Below are 20654 nucleotides of genomic sequence, written 5' to 3' on the forward strand. Positions count from 1 at the left end.
GAAGAAAACTTGGTAAAAAATATCAAATTCGCTAAAATTTGACTTGGTCAGCTTTCATCGTATGCTTTTATTTTGTTTATTTATTCCTGAAAATTTTTAAAGCGCCATTTTTATGAAAATCACCTCAAGGGCGCTGTACAATAAACATCTTAACACGCCCTGCAGCATAGGCGGTTGGGATTTTAGTTCCCCCTTTCCAATACATTATTTTTAATTTTTAAAAATACATTGGAGCTAGCTATAAGCATGTCTCGCAGCTACAGAGCGTACGGACGAAGTTTTTTTAGTAAAAAATAAATAAATTTAAGAAAAACTTTTACAGATTTAAATTTAATTTACATGACATGAAAGCTAATATTATCAAACACCTTGCAGCTACAAAGCGCATGGACGAATGGAATTCTAGCAAAATGAAAATGATTTCTAAAAAGTGATTTCAAAAAGTGGCTCACGTTATTTTCTATTTATTTTTTTAAAAAAATAATTTGAATCTTAAAATAAAGCACTGATAGAAATATTCTTATGTGTGCTCTTTTAATTATAACAATGTTCATATTTTTCTTTCATATGTTATTTAACACATATTTCTTAACTTTCTGTTTGAATTTTGTTTTTTTTTCTTCATTATTGTTTTTTCCCATTCTTTGTAACGGTGTTTTTTTTTTTTGTGAAATTTGTGACATCGCTTATTTTTATGGGAGTCTAATTTTTTATCTTTTTTATGGTATTGTGATCATGTTCATTTTGGGTTTTATCATTTGAGTAAAAAGTTTAGTATTATACACATACATCAACGTATTGAAAAATGTTCTTTGCTTAAAAATGTTAGTACTTTTAACTCTTATCACATCAAATTTCCACTTGTGTATCAGTTTATATTAGTCTCCTCAATAAAATAAAATCTTTTAAACTTAAATAACGCATATTATAAATGTTATATTTGTAGTTATCCATTATAATTTAATATATAAAAACAACTTTGTTTTTAAACGCTTATTTTTTATTTTGATTTCATTCCCAGCATAATATTTAAAAAACATTGATAAAATAAAAATTTATTAGTTAAGTATACCTTGATAAAGAAGCTTGTGTAGTTTTGAAACCAGTTTAAATAAAATAAATAAAACAACTTTGTTTTAACCACTAGTTTTTAATATTTTTTTCACCGACCGATTTCAAAGCAAACATGCTTCTTCGTCAAGGTTTACTCCTGTCTAGCTTCGAAAATATTCATCTTAAATTACCACCCTTTTAGGGAAAAAAAGACTTGATTACTTGGCTCCACGTGTAGCCTTTAATAAACTTTTTAAAAAATTAATAGGAAATAATGCATTAGTTACGTAAACCTTGATGAAAAAGCTTGTTTGTTTTGAAACCGGTCGATGAAAAAAAAAAATAGTGATTATGAACAAAGTTGTTTTATTTATTTAATTATAATGAACAACCACAAAGTTAGTGCTTCAAATATAAATTCATGTTTTTATTTGTTTTATTTTCACGCATATTTATTTACATTTACGTATATAAACCGCCCTCTTTTTATCGTGTACTAGTTGTCAAGTAAAACGTAATACTTTCAGACAAACATAAATAACAAAACACAATTTCCTTACAACGTTGTCTCATCAGCCACCCGCTACCTACCCGCCCTTCCTTCGGCACGGGGTCACTCCGTCCGTGGGAGTGAAAAACAGGAAATTACAGATGTTTTACTTGTTACCCCTATTAACGGGGTGAAAAATGACTCACGGGGTGGGAGTGGAGCAATCGTCCGACGTGATTAGCCTGACCAAGATTTCTTCAAACAAAAGCGGGACGATTACACGATTGCTTATTTTATTGTTGAAGGTAAACAATACGAATTAAGTTTTGATAATTACCTGTCTTCAATAAAACAACATGATTTTAATATGACTTTTGACAATTAACAAGACGGTACGCTTAACGATCGTCTGTATTTATCTACCGATTGATTACAAAGCCGGCTCTTTTAATATTTCGATTCGTACACTCAGAAAGATAGTAAAACAGGTGGAAAAAATATAATAACTATTTTTTTTGTAGTGACAATATTTTATACGCATAGATAGTCTAATTTTTTCATATTATTTTTTAAAGGCAATCGACAGGCTGAAATAAGCCCTAACAGATTTGCAATAATGAGTAATACTTAATCTAAACAGTCTTAAAGTCTAAAAATCTATTTAAATTTACAAAAGGTAAAATTAACAAAAGGTGTAATAAATATGGCACAATCTAGGCAGACATGGCAAGTATGTCATCGCGAGTCAAATGTGACAACACCGCTTCCTTCTTGAATGCCTGCCCTTGTTGTAGGAACACATCGACAGTACCGTTTAATTAGATTTCGTTCACTGTTCTGAGAATCCTTGACAGAGGGGAAAAGAATCCGATGTTAGTTTTATAATTTCCCACAGCAAAGACAGGATTGATACGCGAGTTACGGCGAGGTACATTAAGATTTATCTGAGCTAGAATATCTCATGGGCATCTATACAGTTAAATATTAAACTCTTAAATGTTAATAGGACAGAATCGAGCAACATTATTTTTTACATCTATGCATTCGTTTTCTAAACTGACAGTTATAGTCGAGGCTCAGATCTGGTTGCGATGCGCGGGATGCGTATGTGCAATGGCACATATCTTTCGTTTACAACACCACATCAGACTTAAAATATTATTAAACTTAGGGCCATACTCATAAACTTGGCATAAAGTTACACTTAAGTATAGTGATATAATAAGTATGGAAATGCCATCCTTATTCTACCACTATAATAAGGATGGTTTTCTCATCGGAGTTATACCACTATACTTAGGTGTAACTTTAAGCCGAGTTTATGAGTAATGCCTTATTGTTTATAGTGTAATTTGACAAAATATTTAGAAATGCAGAGGCAGTATTTTTGGTCCGTAGCCGCCTGTGCTTCAGCACAACTCGGCGTATCATGTTGGGTATGAGCTTTCTCTATAAAGTTGTTAATAACCTAATCGATATCCCAGAAATTGTTAGAAGCATTTCATATCGAGTCCCTGTCGGTAGAACTCGTCATTCGGTGCTCACAGACTAATTATATGAAGAATAGCACTCTTCGAAGAATACAGACTACCTGTAGTGACAGTTTTAGTGACATCGACATATTTCACTGTAAATACAATAGTTTTATCAGGCCCGTTAAATACATTTTGAATTTATCTCCTCATATCTTTTAACTTTTACTCTTGCATACATCTACCACCTGTATCTAATGAATGGTTGGTTGTGAATTTTTAGTAATTAATACTAATTTTTATTTATTTATTTTATTTATGCTTTATAAAGTTAGTTTATAACATCTTAAGAACTAATATAAACTTTTAATAATATTACAGTTTTTTTTATCAGAATTTCTCAATAACATATATTTTTTAATTAATTTGAAATATATCATTTTTTTCTATTTCCTTTATTTCTTCAGGTAGCTCATTGTACAGCTTCAATCCCTTGTACGATGAGTTTTGAGATTCTGTTTTTTTCCTCATTGGTAATCTTTTTTTTTTACCCCTTGTTTCATATGTATGACATTGTTGGTTAAATTTTATTATTGTTTTTATTTTATTCATCCCCTTAATTATTTTATGCATAAAAATTGCCACATTATATTTAATTTGTTGCTTTACTGTGAGCAAGCCCATTTCTTTGTGTATTCTTTCTACACTAGAATATATATTTATTTTGAGTATAATCCTCATTGCCTTATTTTGAAAAATTTGTATATTTTGAATTTCTCCTTCATTATATAAAAAAAGAATGGAAGAACAGTAATTTATGTGTGGACATATTATTGTTTTATATATAAGAATACTTCTTTTTAAATCTATTACATTTCGTAATCTTCCCACAAATAATTTATGTTTTTAATTTTATTGAGTATGTTTTTTAAAATTTAAATATCTATCCAAGTAGACCGCGAGATACTTTATTTCGTCCACATAATTTATATTCAAATTATTAATATTGATTTCGTAACCCTGGGGTATTATTTTTTTCCCAATATTCATATATTTTGTTTTTGATATATTTAATTTTAATTTATTTACTTTTAACCATTTTGATATATTTCCTAAATCGTAATTAAGTTTATTTATCACTGTATCATAATTATCTTCTGATATGTAAACTAGTGCATCATCTGCAAAAAGTTGGATTTTACAATATTTTAGAGATTTATCGATGTCATTTATGTATATGATAAACAATATGGGCCCTAGCACTGAGCCTTGGGGTACTCCTAAATTATTTTCTATCGTTCATGGAAGCAGAGAGAGAGAGGAGGAGAGTAGAGTTGGAACTATACCATGTCTTCTCCCTTTACTGTACTTTTTATTTAATTTCCATAATAATTTTTCTAGTAATTTTTTTAAAAGTTTTTTTTCCCTCTCCTGTATTCATAATAAATCAATGTGAAATTTGTTATTGATCTAACTTTTAATTTTTTTTTCTTGTACCTTGTGTTTGAGTACTGTATGATTTAAAAAAAATAAGGCTCATTTCGCATATATCATTCTAATCCATACGACACGGTAAAATTAGAGTGGGTGGATACTTATTTAAAAATAAAAAGAAAAAATTTGCTAAATGAATGTAACAATCTATAATTTATTTAAAAATAAAAAAAACACGTCATTTTATCGTGCGGTGAGAATTTTGACTGAGGTGTGAAAACGGCCACTCTCATAAAAAAGCGGTCTGTCCCACTTAAAAATAAGTCGTAGGGTCACCTGCGTTACGATGGACTTTCATTTGTTTTCATATTTTGGAAAATAAGTTTTCCGTCTGTCTAAATGTGATGGAACAGTCGTTGTGTTTCGCTCTCGTGTTAAATGGATTGGGTTCTTCCTTGTCCGTCCCGATGCGCGCTCGTAATGAAAGTAATTCCAAGTCTTAATTGATATTCGGGAGAGTGATTGAATGCTATTAATGTACATTATTAGGAATAATGGGCTCTGGTGATCCGCTAAGCTGTCTGTTGAATGCGATGATTTATAACAGATATTAGCGGGACAATCGTATTTATTGTTTTTCTTTGTTCATCTTACCGCACCTTGTTTCTTTGACCGCAGGCGTTCATTTGACCCCACTTTACTCTATTGCAGAATAATTAAAAATGCTAATTCTATATCGTCAGTGTAATGGTAAAACCTTCTAAATGCATTATTGACTGTACTGAGAAAAATCGCTGAAAATGGTTTACTCGAAAATTTTTTTTTTACATAATTTGGACATGATAATGTCCAAATTCGTTAAACTATCTTAGTTCCTTTAAATTTTTCAATGGATGAGGTTTCGATTTTTTAAATTTTGAAATGGTTTTTGCCAGAAAACATTTTTAAAAGAACAAGTTTTGTGATATGATTACTTTGAAACTGAAACTCTAAGAATTTAGAGGCTTTTATTTATTTAATAATTCATTTCAAATTACATTTGTATACATATTCACTACATGTTATGGCTTTTTAGGCAGTGATAAGCCATAATAATTAACATCAATAAAATACAAAGTAAATTAAATTAATAAATAATTATGTACGTATGAAACGAGATATATTTTTTATTGGAAGTTAACCGCCTCGATATGTACAGATAAATATAGCGTTCATAATCGCGGCACAGGACAACGAGAGTTCGCAGGTGTGAAGAAGAGGCAATTTCCAATATATTTTGTGTTTTGTTTATGGTTGACTTAAAAATCATACAGTGCTCTATCTAGAACACCATAAAGTTTTACATAGAGAACTGTATTCATCATCCGCCCGCCTAAGGCGAAAAGTTATCATACGGTTTATTATTTTCGGAATGACAAACAACCAATACGTATAATAAATGTTTTTTTGTCAGCCTCGTGGTGTAATGGTCAGCGCGTTTGCCTATCATGCAAGAGGCCTCGGATTGGATTCCCGACATGGTTGATATGAAATATTTATTTTAAATTGTGTTTAAACACTAGAATATTTCATTGCCCCCGGACTAGTACCTGAAGCGTAAGGCTGATCAACTTACCTTCACGTAACAAAAAATGATCAAGATACGCTGCAATTGGTGTACCAATGCAATGCTCTATGCACCATTAAGTGCGGAAAGGTAATGATGATGTTATACATATTAAAAGCCCCCAGTTCCAAAGATAGCTAAAGGGTACTTTCAGTATTTTAATGCCATTTTACTCTCCCGATATGTAGAGACCCGTCTCAACCAATATGAGCATCGACCCCGTATTAAATTGTTTTTAAATTAAATTAAAAAATATACGTTTGTATCGAAAACGGACAGGTTAGATCAACCAATCACAACGCTCCATTTACATCGGTTTCAATATGGCTGCTATGATTATTCTTGGTTAGATTTAGTGAGCTGTCACGAGTTTATTGTTTCGCAAAGTTTTTGCACTTATTAAAAATTAAAACTACAGGAAGTGATATGAATTTGTCAAAAAATGCAAGAAAATATTCAAGATATAAATTCGAATCTTATAAGAAAACGAAAAATGAATTTGTCTTCATGGAAACATACTGCTTAGAAGAAAAAACTGTGAGTAAATGAAAATATTTAACTTTTTAAATGTGATTTATAATGTTTTACGAAGTGTGCTATATTATTTAGATGTGTCCTAAACAAGAGTTCTACTTAAACTATAAGGAACAAATCACAATTTTTTTTATGTCAGAGTCCAAATATTGTTAGGAACATGTCACATATATTACCTTTTGGAGCCAAATTAATATCTATATAATAGAATTAAGAATAGTCCAGAAAGAGCGCAGAATCATATTTGAATACATCGGACTGTGTCCAATTATTCCCCCACTATGCCCTACTTTCACCACGCGCATTCGTGAGGTTGCAGCGTAATGTTGCTTGATGGGAAAAAAAAATCATAACACAAATGTAAGATTAAAAAAAAAGAAATCTGTTAATTTCTCTAAAATTTTATTGTGCACGCGGAAACATTGATTGACACAACAGAGTAGATAAGTAAAGGGTCATTTAATAAGAGTGATTGAATTAATGAACTTTAAACTTAAAATATAAAACAAATTTTATTGTACATTAAACGGATATTTTTATATTAAGTTAAATAATATTTGATGTTTTGAAGATAATGTCAATCAAATGTCCACCACAGAGTTGTTTAATCCAAGATCCAAGTTTTATTTATACTCTCATTTGATGAGCAAAGTAGGGTAAACAAATTTACTACCCTGGCAACACAAACGAATTTTCCATTTTGTTTCTTCGACAATCTGACAGATGGAAATATAATTTAATTTTTAAGTAATGCATTTGTTATATTTTTTAAAATCAAAAACTTTGTTCCAATAAAGGAAAAAATTTTAATGTATGAAGCATATGTTAAAACTAAAATATGTTATATGCAACTACTATGGGGAACAGGATATCAAAATGACATAAACAGACTACAAAGACAGCAAAATAAAATATTAAAGTTAGTATATGACCTTCCCTATCTAACAGCAACTAAAGAACTTTTTGAACAAACTAAACAATTAAACGTAACTGAACTCTTTAAACTAGAATCTTTAAAATTTATTCATAAATTAGCCACTGATGTAATTGTAGACGAAGAATTAAAACTTGAAAAAAATTGTAGTAAACATGAACACAATACGAGAATTTCAGAAAAATATCATATACAATCTTTTAAAACGAGAAAAGGACAATCGAGACTTATAAACCATGGACTGAAATTATACAATAAACTACCAGACAAAACTAAACAAAAGACTCAGGCAACCTTTACAAAAGATGTTAAAAATATTATTATTAACAGTAGAATTTGAATTTTAAAAGTGAAAATATTTTGTTAAATGTATGTAACCCGTAAGGGTTTATCAATAAAATTTAAATAAAAAAAAAAAAAAAAAAAAAAATATACACATTCATTTGCTAATTACACATGAAATGTGATTGCATCCTGTTTCTTTAAGATTCAAGCAGTATTTCTACACTTTAAAAGGACATAACGCGGCATAGTTGAATTTAAATCAGAAGTTGCGTACTGAACGACGTCTACAAAGAAACTAATGGGTCAAAACGCAAACCTACTCATTTATGAGTAGTTGAGTCGCCTTCTGTTTGATGTGCGAATGCGGTTTTTGGTCTATTCTTAATTCTATGATCCATATTTTAATGTGTTTTGTTAAAACAAAGATCTAAAGATATTCTTTAAAATCCATGCCCGATATCCTTTATGTGGGCATAGAAATAAAAAGTGTAAATGTAAATAATTGGAAATGATTGATATACAAACATTTCAAGTATGAATGTTTCAAATGTACATGTCAAATGTATAAGGCCTATGTAAAAACTAAAATATGTTATATGCAACTACTATGGGGAACAGGAAATCAAAATGACATAAACAGACTACAAAGACAATAAAATATTAAAGTAAGTTTATGACCTACGTTATCTAACAGCAACTAAAAAACTTTTTAAACAAACTAAACAATTAAATGTAACTGAACTCTTTAAACTAGAATCCTTAAATTTTATTCATAAATTAGCCACTGATGTAAAATTGTAGACGAAGAATTAAAACTTGAAAAAAACTGTAGTAAACATAAACACAATACGAAAATATAAGAAAAACATCATATACAACCTTTTAAAACGAGAAAAGGACAATCGAGACTAATAATAAACTATGGACTGAAATTATACAATAAACTACCAAACAAAACTAAACAAAAGACTTAAACAACCTTTACAAAAGATGTTAAAAATATTATTATTAACCGTAGAATGTGAATTTCAAAAGTAAAAATATTTTTTTATTTATTGTGTATGCAGACAATTGGTAGAATTCCATATTTTATTTGGTAATGTATCCAAAATAAAACAAGTTTATTGGATTATAATTCTACTTTATTTTTTATAAAATATACAAAGGGTATATTGTGACGCGTTTCGTCTTGTTAGGACATTTTCAAACAAACTAACTTAAATATTTACAAAGTTTCCTTACATACTAAAAATAATTGCTATTTTATGTTTGTGGATTTCTATACCATCCAAAATAAGTAGCGTAATTAAAATTCAATTAGGGTATACAGAGTATATTAGAGGAATATTTTGGTTATATTGGGGAAAAACCTTCCATTATTTAAAAATATTTGTAAGGGTATGACTTTAAAATTGATATAATAATTATATAAATATTGATTTCATTTATACAGGTATATATTAAAACTTATTGTTGAAACTCTACATTGGTGTTTTACACAGGTTTAATGTCAACTGAGGTAAAAATACATTTAGATTTTATAATATAATATTTTATAGTATAGAAATCCACAAACATAAAATAGCAATTATTTTTAGTATATAAGGAAACTTTCTAAATATTTAAGTTAGTTTGTTTGAACATGTCCTAACAAGACGAAACGCCACAATATACCCTTTGTATATTTTATAAAAAATAAAGTAGAATTATAATCCAATTAACTTGTTTTATTTTAGACACATTACCAAATTAAAAATACTTTATTAAATGTATGTAACCCGTAAGGGTTTATCAATGAAAAATTTAAATAAAAAATATAAATAATAATAATTTTACTCTCAGATAAATAAAGCCTAGACTCCTTCATGCTAAAGTTTTGTCGAACACAATTTTGCGTCGCGTCGGCGCGGTGTCGTGGTGGAATTCGTCGTGGCTAATTTTGCAGCAAACGTCGAACCGTTTTCTTCCAATTTGTGATCTCGCCACTGAGGTATAAAAACACGCATACGAAATATCGCTTCGAATGGGATCAATCATGCGGGATCCCGGTACAACGTAATCTCGATATACCGAGATTGGAAACCCTAGCTAAAAAAATTATTGATTCTTCCGAATTATTTACTAACCTACTTACTCCCTTCTGTAAAAGGTTCTCTATTTCGAATTTACAGCGGTTTTGACTAACAATATTTTAAATTTTAATAGACAAGGGCTGGATTCAACCCCCTTATTAAGTTATTAAGACCAACATAATACAAAAGAAATCGACAAAGAAGCGAACTCATCTCCACTCAGGGGTTCTATACTATACACAGAGAGAGTTAAATATCCCAACAAGAAATCAAATACATTTTTTTTACTGAATATATTATATAGCTATATAAATAATTAGGGTTTTTATTCCATAACCAAAGCATTCATAATGTTTTAGTAAAAAATAAATAGTAAGAAAGAAAATAATGTTATTTTTTATTTATTCACACTCTTTATCAAAATACAATTCCATGTTCACTTTGCCCAGCTAACAAGGGTACATGACCCGTTCCAATCTAGGCAATTACATTTCAGTATATTATAATAGTTAACAAATTAATATAGAGCACAGACAAACAAAAGAGACTTGTATTAACAGAAATTAAGAACATTTTAGAAAAGGGAATACGGAAGTCTCGGCATTTTCAGAGCTTACAACCTGTCATTGGCTGGTATAAGTGGCCAGTTAACACATTTGCATTCACCATTTTCTGCGTACGTTTAAATATCCATTATTATTATTATTGTGGATAATTTATAAAGTGCCATTTTTGTGAAAATCACCTCAGGGGCGCTGCAGAATAAATATATATTTGCGTTCAATTCGTTCAACTTCCAAATAAATTTTCAAGCTTTGCCTTGTATGTAGAATAAGAAAGTTCAGTGCTACTTTCTCGAAAATGTATGTAAAAAATATTGAAAATACTTTAATTTAAAAGAAAACTAATATGAGCTACGTCGCAAGTTCTTCCGAATTAACAAATCAATTAGTGTTGGTGTATTTCAACGTACAATTCCCCAGTGACGAATTGTGACGTAACGGGCGGAATAATTACAAAATTACAAAACTTCAAAAAATAATAGCAATGAATAAAATATTATTTTTTCATTTTATTTTAAATTTACAATGGTAAATATGTACAAACATTTTATTTACAGTTTTCCAAATTCTATTCTTGTGTAATATAAAATTATTTTTGTCACATTTCGTATATTGATAATTATAAGTTTGAGATCATTTTTAGTCTAGTTTTAAGTACCTGTTATATTATAACCTTATTATTGTATATGACTGTAGATTTCAATAAATAAATAAAAAATAAATTTAAAAAATAAAAATACGATGCACAAAAACTTTTTTTTTAAATTTTGGTTTAGTTTGATAGTCTGATGACGAATGAAAAAAATTTAAAAATCAGCGAACTTTCTTATACACATTATTGTTTGGGTGGCTCCGAATTTCTCGTTTTTTTTCTGCCTGTTTTTGTCAGAATCAAATGCTGAGCCATGAGTGTATGTTCTCTAATACCTTTGTATACCGGACCTTTGTCCGATGTACAAATTATTAGAACCTTTTCCTCTGTGTTGTGATTTATACCCAAAAAGTAAAACGTCTTTTTGAAATTATAAAAGCAAAAAAATAATTTATTTTCCAAGCGGATTATTTGGACGAGATTTTTAAAATGAATAAGAAACCTATCAAAAAGCTATTATTCGCTTGCCAGTTTAGATATTTAAGTTAAATATGAAAAAACCATATAAATAAAATGTCAGAAATACGAATGTTCACATAAAATATTTTTTTATTTGAAATTTCATTTATAAATCCTTACGAATTTAACTTTTTTTTCCTTTTTAAATTCATATTCTACGGTTAATGATAATATTTTTACCATTTTTGTAAAAATATTACAACAGAGATGAAGAACTTTTTAAAGAAGGTAATATAGAAGTCTAGGCATCTACAGGGCTTATGACCTGTCATTAGCTGGTTTTAGTGGCCACACTGTAACATTCACCATTCTGACCCTATTTAAACATCTGTATTCTTTCAATTCTTTCATCTGTTGATGTTTTTGAAGTAAAAGAGCTGCAACCCTTATTTATGCGGGTGAGATTCATCTAATTGAATTATTTCACCTACATACATTATTTTTTCCAGTTCTATACTTCTTCATGCACCAGGTGGATTTATCAACAATATTCTGAGCTTGTCCAGATTTTTGTAGACAAGAACTAGATCAACAGATGAAATAATTGAAGGAATATTTATGTTAATTTAAACTATTTATGGGCAGAATGGTGAATGCTACACAGTGTGTAAAGTGGCCACTAAAATCAGCCAACGACAGGTCATAAGCCCTGCAGATGCCTAGACTTCTATTTTATCTTATCTAAAATGTTCTTCATCTCTGTTCTCATATTAGGACTTTATCAGTGTACAATACAAAATTTAAAGATATAGATTACACAAACATCACTCTGTCAGATTAAAAATTTACACTAAAAATGCATTATGTAATTTAGTAGTCATTATAATAATAAATATGTACATCTTCTTTTACCTCCTTATCCTCTCTTCAAGCATCCTTGTCCTCATCCCGCCCAATTAACAATAACTTACTGTTCTTAAAAAAATATTTAAAAAACCTTTGATTATTCAAAATTTTTACGAGTACATGAAAATAACATTTTTATATGTATAAACTTATATGTATTTTATTATTGTTATCAAAAACATTTTTCACTTGTTGGTATGACATTTTACACTTATTTGTTTATAAATTTGTATAAACCACTTTAATTTATTTTTTTTATTCGACCTGTTTCCAGGTTACCACCTCATCGTCAGGAATTTAACTAACTTATAATTACAATGTGATTACAATTACAGTTCATAAGTGTTATATGTATTTATTTAATATGTAATATATTTTCTTTACTAACTTTGTGGAAATCTGTTATTGATTCTGAGTTTATACACTATATCTGTTTGTTTACTATAAATATGTATGTAGAACTGTTGATTTCTCAAATAAAATATTTTTAAAAACATATTACAACAGAGATGAAGAACATTTAAGAGAAGGTAATATAGAAGTCCAGGCATCTACAGGGCTTATGACCTGTCAATGGCTGGTTTAAGTGGCCACTTTACACACTGTGTAACATTCACCATTCTGCCTATATTTGAACATCTATATTCCTTCAATTCTTTCATCTGTTGATGTTTATGAAGTTAAAAGTCCCCCGTAAGTCCCCCGGGGAGTTGAATCCAGTCATTGTCTACAAAAATTTGGACAAACTCAAAATATTGTTGATAAATTACCTGGTCCATGAAGAAGTATAGAAATTGAAAAAATAATATTTTTAGGCGTTGCCTAGTATGTAGGTGAAATGAATTAGATGAATCTCACCCGCATAAATAAAGGTTTCAGCTCTTTAACTTCACAAACATCAACAGATGAAAGAATTGAAGGAATATAGATGTTCAAATATAGGCAGAATGGTGAATGTTACACAGTGTGTAAAGTGGCCACTTAAACCAGCCATTGACAGGTCATAAGCCGTGTAGATTCCTGGACTTCTATATTACCTTCTCTTAAATGTTCTTCATCTCTGTTATAAATGTAAATATAAACAGCTCCCCGGGGGGTTGAATCCAGTCCGTGTCTACAAAAATTTGGACAAACTCAAAATATTGTTAAATATTATAAATGTAAATATTAACAGCTCCCAGGGGAGTTGAATCCAGTCCTTGTCTACAAAAAAAATTGTAACGGTTTTTTGAGCCATTTGTTTAGTTTTGTTTAGTAGTTTATTGTATAACTTCAGTCCTTGGTTCATTAGTCTTGACTGTCCTTGTCTCGTTTTAGAATGTTGTATTTGATATTGTTTTGCAGGCATATTTCGACATAGACATTTCGACAAAGATACTCTTCTTTGATAGGAAAGGGGTAATAACAGAGGAGGGGGGAAAGAGGAGAATTTCAGGAAGAGATAACAAATTTTCATTAGACCTTTGTGGAGAAATTAATAACAAAATGTCATTTTATTTTTTTTTATTTGTAAAAGTAAACAGAAGTGTTGGAATGCAGATCACAGATAAATTAAAACTATTCAATTCAAAAACATTTATAATAAATAACTAAATTATTATCATAAATTTAATTCAGATGCCTTTGACTTTTCACACAACACAACAATTTAAAAAAAATGATAAATTGAAAAAAAAAAAAAATATTAAGGACTTTAAAAAATATTAAGGACTGCCTTTATGAAAAGCTGAAGTGAAATTTAGCCAATAACGATAGTAAACTACGAGAAATTATTTCAAAAAATATATTACTCATATTTCAATATTTAACTATGTGGTTAAATGAACAAATTACAACAAGGATGAAGAACATTTTAGAGAAGGGATTTATGAAAGTCTAGGCATTTACAGGGCTTATGACCTGTCATTAGCTAGTTTAAGTGGCCATTTTATACACTTTGTAAAATTCACTATTTTGCCTATGTTTGAGCATCCATATTTCTTCAATTCTTCCATCTGTTGATTTTAGTTGAGTGAGCTGAAACGTTTATTGTTGTGAAGAGATTCATCTGATCGAATTATTTCACTCGCGGACCAAAGGTCCCAGATTCAAATCCCACTCCACCACAACCCGATTTAAATTTTTCCAGCACAAGTTATTTACGACTTTTAGGAAATGGTCTGAATATTTTAATATTTGAGTAAATAATAAGAACTAGTATTTCGCTTTTATAAAAAAAAATATTTTAAAATCCACTTTTTCTTTGACCAGTTGGTTTTATAAATATGGATATTCGAACATAGGTAAAATAGTGAATGTTACACAGTGTGTTAAGTGGCCACTTAAACCAGCCAATGACAGGTCATAAGCCCAGTAAATGCATCCCCTTCTCTAAAATGTTTTCCATCCCCGTTGTAATTTGTTGTTATCTTAATGACTCCCTCGGGGGTGAAATCCAGTCTTTCGTCTACGAACATTTGGACAAATTCAAAATATTGTAATTTCACCAAATTTTAGTAAATATTTATCTTACCACTTCCCGACTTTTCTATGTTTACCGGTTTCGTCAAGACAATCATAAAATAATCCCACCAGGAACCTTCACCACCAGTAGTTGCAGAAAGGCGAAGCAGTGTGAAGGATTAGCGTGATTAGTGTGTTAGTATAATTAGTGTCATAACGAAAAGACGAGTACGTCTCGAAACCGGTAGACGTAGAAAAGTCGGTAAGATATACAAATATTTACTAACAGCGATTATTTTTGATAACCTGACAGTCCCTAATTAAAACATGTAAACCTATTTTTGCACCTGTCAACGGTAATATTAACATATTAAAAAGATTGTTAACATTTAAGTATTCTTTAAAAATATTTACATTATAAACACTTAAAATATTCAAAATATTTTTTTTAATAAACAACAAATACATTTTTACCCTCTGAGATATATAAATGGTACGTTATATAATATGCATTATAAATATTTTTTTACGCTTTCAATCAAATTTATTTAATAAACCATGAAGATGTAAACGAAAACGCATACGGTTAAATTATGATACATGAATTATTTTGAAAAAAACAATATCCTTATAAATTATTTACCTCAATATTAATGTTTTGGGGGTGTTTTTAGTTAGTCTAAAATGGAAAACAAATCGAGGTAGAGTCGGAAGCGAACTGCATATCTGGGATCTGGAGTTCCAAACACTACCACAGAAACACTTCTAGATTTAGTTGGATAAAAAGCAAAGAAATCACACTGTAATAAAATAAATATAACAAAACTGCTTTTAACCACTTATTTGTGGTTCAAAACCAAGATGTTTTATTTATTTATTAAAATAAGTGGTTAAATACAAATTTATTTTATTATGATGAATATCTAAAAAGTTAGTGCTTCAAATATAAAATTTAAATCATACTATTTTGCCATTTTAAAACACCGTTGTTAATGCCGTCGAATGGCCAATATAAATATACAAATTTTGCTAAAACATACTGTAGAAATGTAATATGTATTTACAATCAAAAAACTATTTGTAAAAAAATATTCCATAAAAAGGGTTTGAACCACATTTTTTTAAACCATTTCAGAAGAACATATTATAACAGACATGAAGAACATTTTACAGAAGGTAATATAGAAGTCCAGGCATTTACAGAGCTTATTATGACCTGTCATTGGATGGTTTTAGTGGCCACTTTGCACACTGTGTAATATTCACCTTTCTTTCTATATTTGAACATCTATATTCCTTCGACTGTTCCATCTGTTGACGTTTGTGAAGTTAAAGTGCTAAAACCCGGGTGAGATTCATCTGATTGCATTATTTTACCTACATACTAGGCAACGCCAGAAATAATTTTTAAATTTTTGTGGCCACAAATCTCGGAAAGTAATGGATGGATCGACTCAATATTTTTACAGAACATTGGACTTTACCAAAAAATGTTTCTATATACTTTTTATTCGGAAGTTTTAAATTAACTCATCATTTGTAATTTTAATCAAGCACTGTATGAATTTTAGCCAAAGTTACAAAACTTTATTTTCCCCACAATCTTTATATATGTATATACATATATATATATAAATTAAGGTTCCGTGAGTTTGTGTTTTATCGGTAAATGTATAGTTATGACCTTTCAAAATGACACGATATTTTTGCAAGACTATTTTTATTTACTCCCCTAATAATTAATTTCAGACAAAGCCACAGCAAAGCGTGGCCGGGTTCAGCTAGTTATATATATATTTTAGTGCATTTTTAATATATTGTTTATCAGAAACATCTTACGAAATTTTTGCTTTTATAATGAATTTTTTTAAGTCACGATTTAAAATGGCAAAATTATATGATTTCCTTACTTTTTACCAGACCAAAGACTTAACTGTGCAAAAGCCAGTTGCACCAAAAAAAACAAATATTTTTTTTAAAAATAAAAACAAATATTTACGTTCTTATTATTAACCTAAATATTTCAATTTCGGGGTCATTTTTTACGAGCTGAAAATGAATCACTATTAAAAAATAGGAATCGAATTGGGGTAGTGGGGTTTGAACCACGGACCTCCGGTCCGCGAGACCGCAACACTAGCCACGAAGCCTAAACCTGTAATTTAATAATTGTTGCGTTTTCGTCAAAAAAGACAAAAGGTGTTGCCAGAGAAAAAAGGAAGTCAACTCAAAAAACAATCCATTTTGACGCGAAAAAAAATATTATTCAAGTAAACTCTTTTTGGTGTAACTGGGTCTTAGACCCGTATGGAGAGACAAACCTTAAAGTGAGGAAAGTACATTATATTGTCTTCACCTTCGGGTTATTCTCTGCGTTTGAAATTAGAATGTACTTTCCTCACCTTAAGTTTTGTCTCTGCATACGGGTATAAGTCACTGAGTTATTATAAGCAGAAAATATTATTGTAAAATAAGATTAGATTTTTGATATGCGATTCTATTAAAAAAATAGTAAGTAGGTGTCACATAGTATCTTTAATTATTTTGTCACCATAAAATAAGTTAAAATCATAATTTTATTCTATATAGTGGGCCAACACGCATGCGAATGTAATATTCAAGCTAAGCATATACAGAGAATGAAAAAATGCCGTACGTGAACATAGAAGCCAGTTGCCTATAGACATTACGGTAAATGTTAGTGTGTAAAGTGATCGTTAAACCCGGCTAATGACAGGTCATAAGCTATGTATGTAAACGCCTAGACTTTCATATTCTCAACAACTTCATCTCTGTTAAAAAACACACAAAATTTAAACTAATTATTTAAAAAATATATAATTAGGTTTGATTACAAAAAACGTTTTGCTAAAATTGCAGATTGCATATAATGCATTATAAAATAATGTTAAAAAATTTATTGTTGCGAATTTAAAAACTTCTGAATACAGAAAAAAAAATTCATTGTGCGATACAAATGTTGGCCTTCTTTGATCTCTACTCTAAAAACATTTGAGGCCAATCACAAGAACATATAATTGAAATAAAACCAGAATCTTGGACGAGAGCTACTTTCGAGTAAAAACCCTGGAAAAGATCGAGTGCAGTGGTTAACAAGGTCGTCTTCTTTGTTTGAGGACTGGGTTTTCGATACTTGGCAAAGTCAGCATGAAATATATATTTCAAAGGTGTTTTATGAAGTATTTGTCTGACACATTGAAATTAGGCGCATTTAAGGGCTATAAAATGTATATTTTTAAATAATGGAATATATATTTTGATACACGCGCTTGCAGGTACAATACTGTTCTCGTCTAGAAACAATTGGACATATTTCAAATAATGGACAAAAAACATAAAGTTTTGTATGTTACCACCATCGCAACAGAAGAAATAAGAAAGGGAATGACATAATTAAAGAATTATCGGGAATGTGGAAATTTATTATGATGTAAAAAGTCCAGAAAACAAGATGATCACTGTTAACAATAAAAACCTCGAAATGGTAGATGAATATATATATCTTGAACATAAGATAAAACTAGGAAAAGAAAATCAAACAGCGGAACTGCCAAGATGAAAAGGAATGAGTTGGGCAGCTTTTGGAAAACTTAGGCACATACTTGAAAATAAAGAGATTACGATTTGTCTGAAAAGGAAAACCTACGAATCATGTATACTGCCAGTGACTACATATGCATTAGATACCATGGCCCTCACACAAAGAAATGTAGAAAAGCTCAAATGCACACAGCGATCCATGAAAAGATCCATGCTTGGTATAAGCCTAAGCGACAGAATATGAAATGAAGACATTAGGAACAGAACCAGAATAACGGATATCATGGATCGCGTGGCAAGACTAAAGTGAAAATGGGCAGGACATGTTGTGGAACAAGACCCCACAAGGTGGACCCCTAAAATGTAAAGATGGAGACCTTGAAAGAATAGGCGAGGCATCGGAAGACCTCAAAAAAGATGGTCCGACGACAAAGCTGCTGAAGGGGGTAAAAATTGGCTGCAAGTAGCAACTGACCGAGAAAAATGGAAGGATATGGAAGAGGCCTTTATCCAGCAGAGGAGGACAGACGACTGAAGAAGAAGAAGAAAAAGTGGAAATTTAGGCATTTACAGGCATTATTACCTGTTATTAGGTGGTTTAAGTAATCACTTTCACAGTTTGTAACATTTGCTACTCTGCCTTATGCTTGTGATTTCCACATCACAAAAAAATTAAGATATATATTATATTCTCGTATGCAGTCAAAGCAGGAGTACTTTCACATTATTTGATACTTCATCACAGGCGACATCTGTCGACTTCTTGGTGAAGTTTTTCTAAAGTTTTAGAAATATATTCTTTTTATCTCTGTTCAGGCGGATAAAGAAGAAAGTTAGCTCGATGTGTGAAATAGATCCAGAAACCTGGACGAGTATTTTCGACTCGATGGCAGCTCTCTGGCAAATATCTTAAAATAGAAAATCGAGTGGAAATAAGTCCGCCTCGTCGTATATTGGTTGGGGTCTTCGCCTACCATTTTTGGGATCCTGGGTCTGGCAGAGTGGCTGTGAAATATTGATTTTAAAGGTTGTTTAAACTGCAATATGTCCGTTGTTCTTGGACGTGTACCTGAAGCGTAGGACTAAAATTGCAGCAGTTAAAGTCTTGTCAAATCACGATAACATTGCAATTAGTTTCCTTATGTAGTTCTATATGCACTAAAATACGGATAAGAAACGAAAAATAACTTTAAAATACATGTGGAAATCCGTCTCAATTTATGTTAAAATTTTATTTGTTATGTGTATACAGGATGGCCAAACACTTGACATAAAAAATATAGGAGGTAGAACACCCCAAGGGCTGTAAAAACAAGACAAATGTGTTTAATGAACTGTGAAACGTTTCTAAGAAATATATTTTTTATTGTTTTTTTTAAGTTTATTACACCACTGCCAAGATTGTTTTTTTCTTTTTATTAATAAAAGATCTGAGGATGCGGTTTCTTAAAAATTACGGTATATTTCATAAACGGTTCACAATTCATTGAAAACATTTGCTCTTTTTTTACAGCCCTTGGGGTGTTCTACCCCCTACAATTATACAACATTTGATGTTATTCCTATATGAATTATGATATGATATGAATTATTTTTATAATTATTTACATATTGTTTGTTTTGGTACGAAAAGGCCTGAATAATGAATAATAATAACAACAAAAATCAGAAATGAGCGATATTTTGTAGCAATTTTGGCTTAAAAATAATTATTTTATAAAAAACATTAGGCATAAATTTGCTGCAACGGAGAGGGAAAACCTTTAGAGAAGGGAATATGGAAGTCTAGGCATATACAGGGCTTATGATCTGTTATTGGCTGCTTTAAGTGGCCATTTTACACACTGTGTAACATTTACCATTCTACCTATTTTTAAACCTTCACATTTCCTTAACACTTCCATTTGTTGACTTTTGTGAAGTTAAAGAGCTGAAAGCTTTATCAGAATGATAAAATGCTAAATGCCACTTAAAAGTGTGTAAAGTGGCCACTTGAGCCAACTAATGACAGGTTAGAGGCCCTGTAAATGCTAAGACTTTCATATTGCCATCTCAAAATGTTTCCCTCTCTGTTGCAAAAACAATTATCTAAATAACTCCCTAGGGAAAAAATCTAGCCTATCTACAAACATTTGGACATATTCAAAACATTGTAGATTAGGCATTTTCCTGTGAAAGTTACTGTTAACAATTTAGTGCCGAGCACAAACAACATTTATTTTTTTAGTAATCTAAGGCTGTGAATTTTAAC

The sequence above is a fragment of the Micrasema longulum genome, unplaced genomic scaffold (genome assembly GCF_059751315.1).
Source record: "Micrasema longulum isolate JH-2025_06_02 unplaced genomic scaffold, ASM5975131v1 h1tg000452l, whole genome shotgun sequence".
NCBI classification, from domain to species: domain Eukaryota; kingdom Metazoa; phylum Arthropoda; class Insecta; order Trichoptera; family Brachycentridae; genus Micrasema; species Micrasema longulum.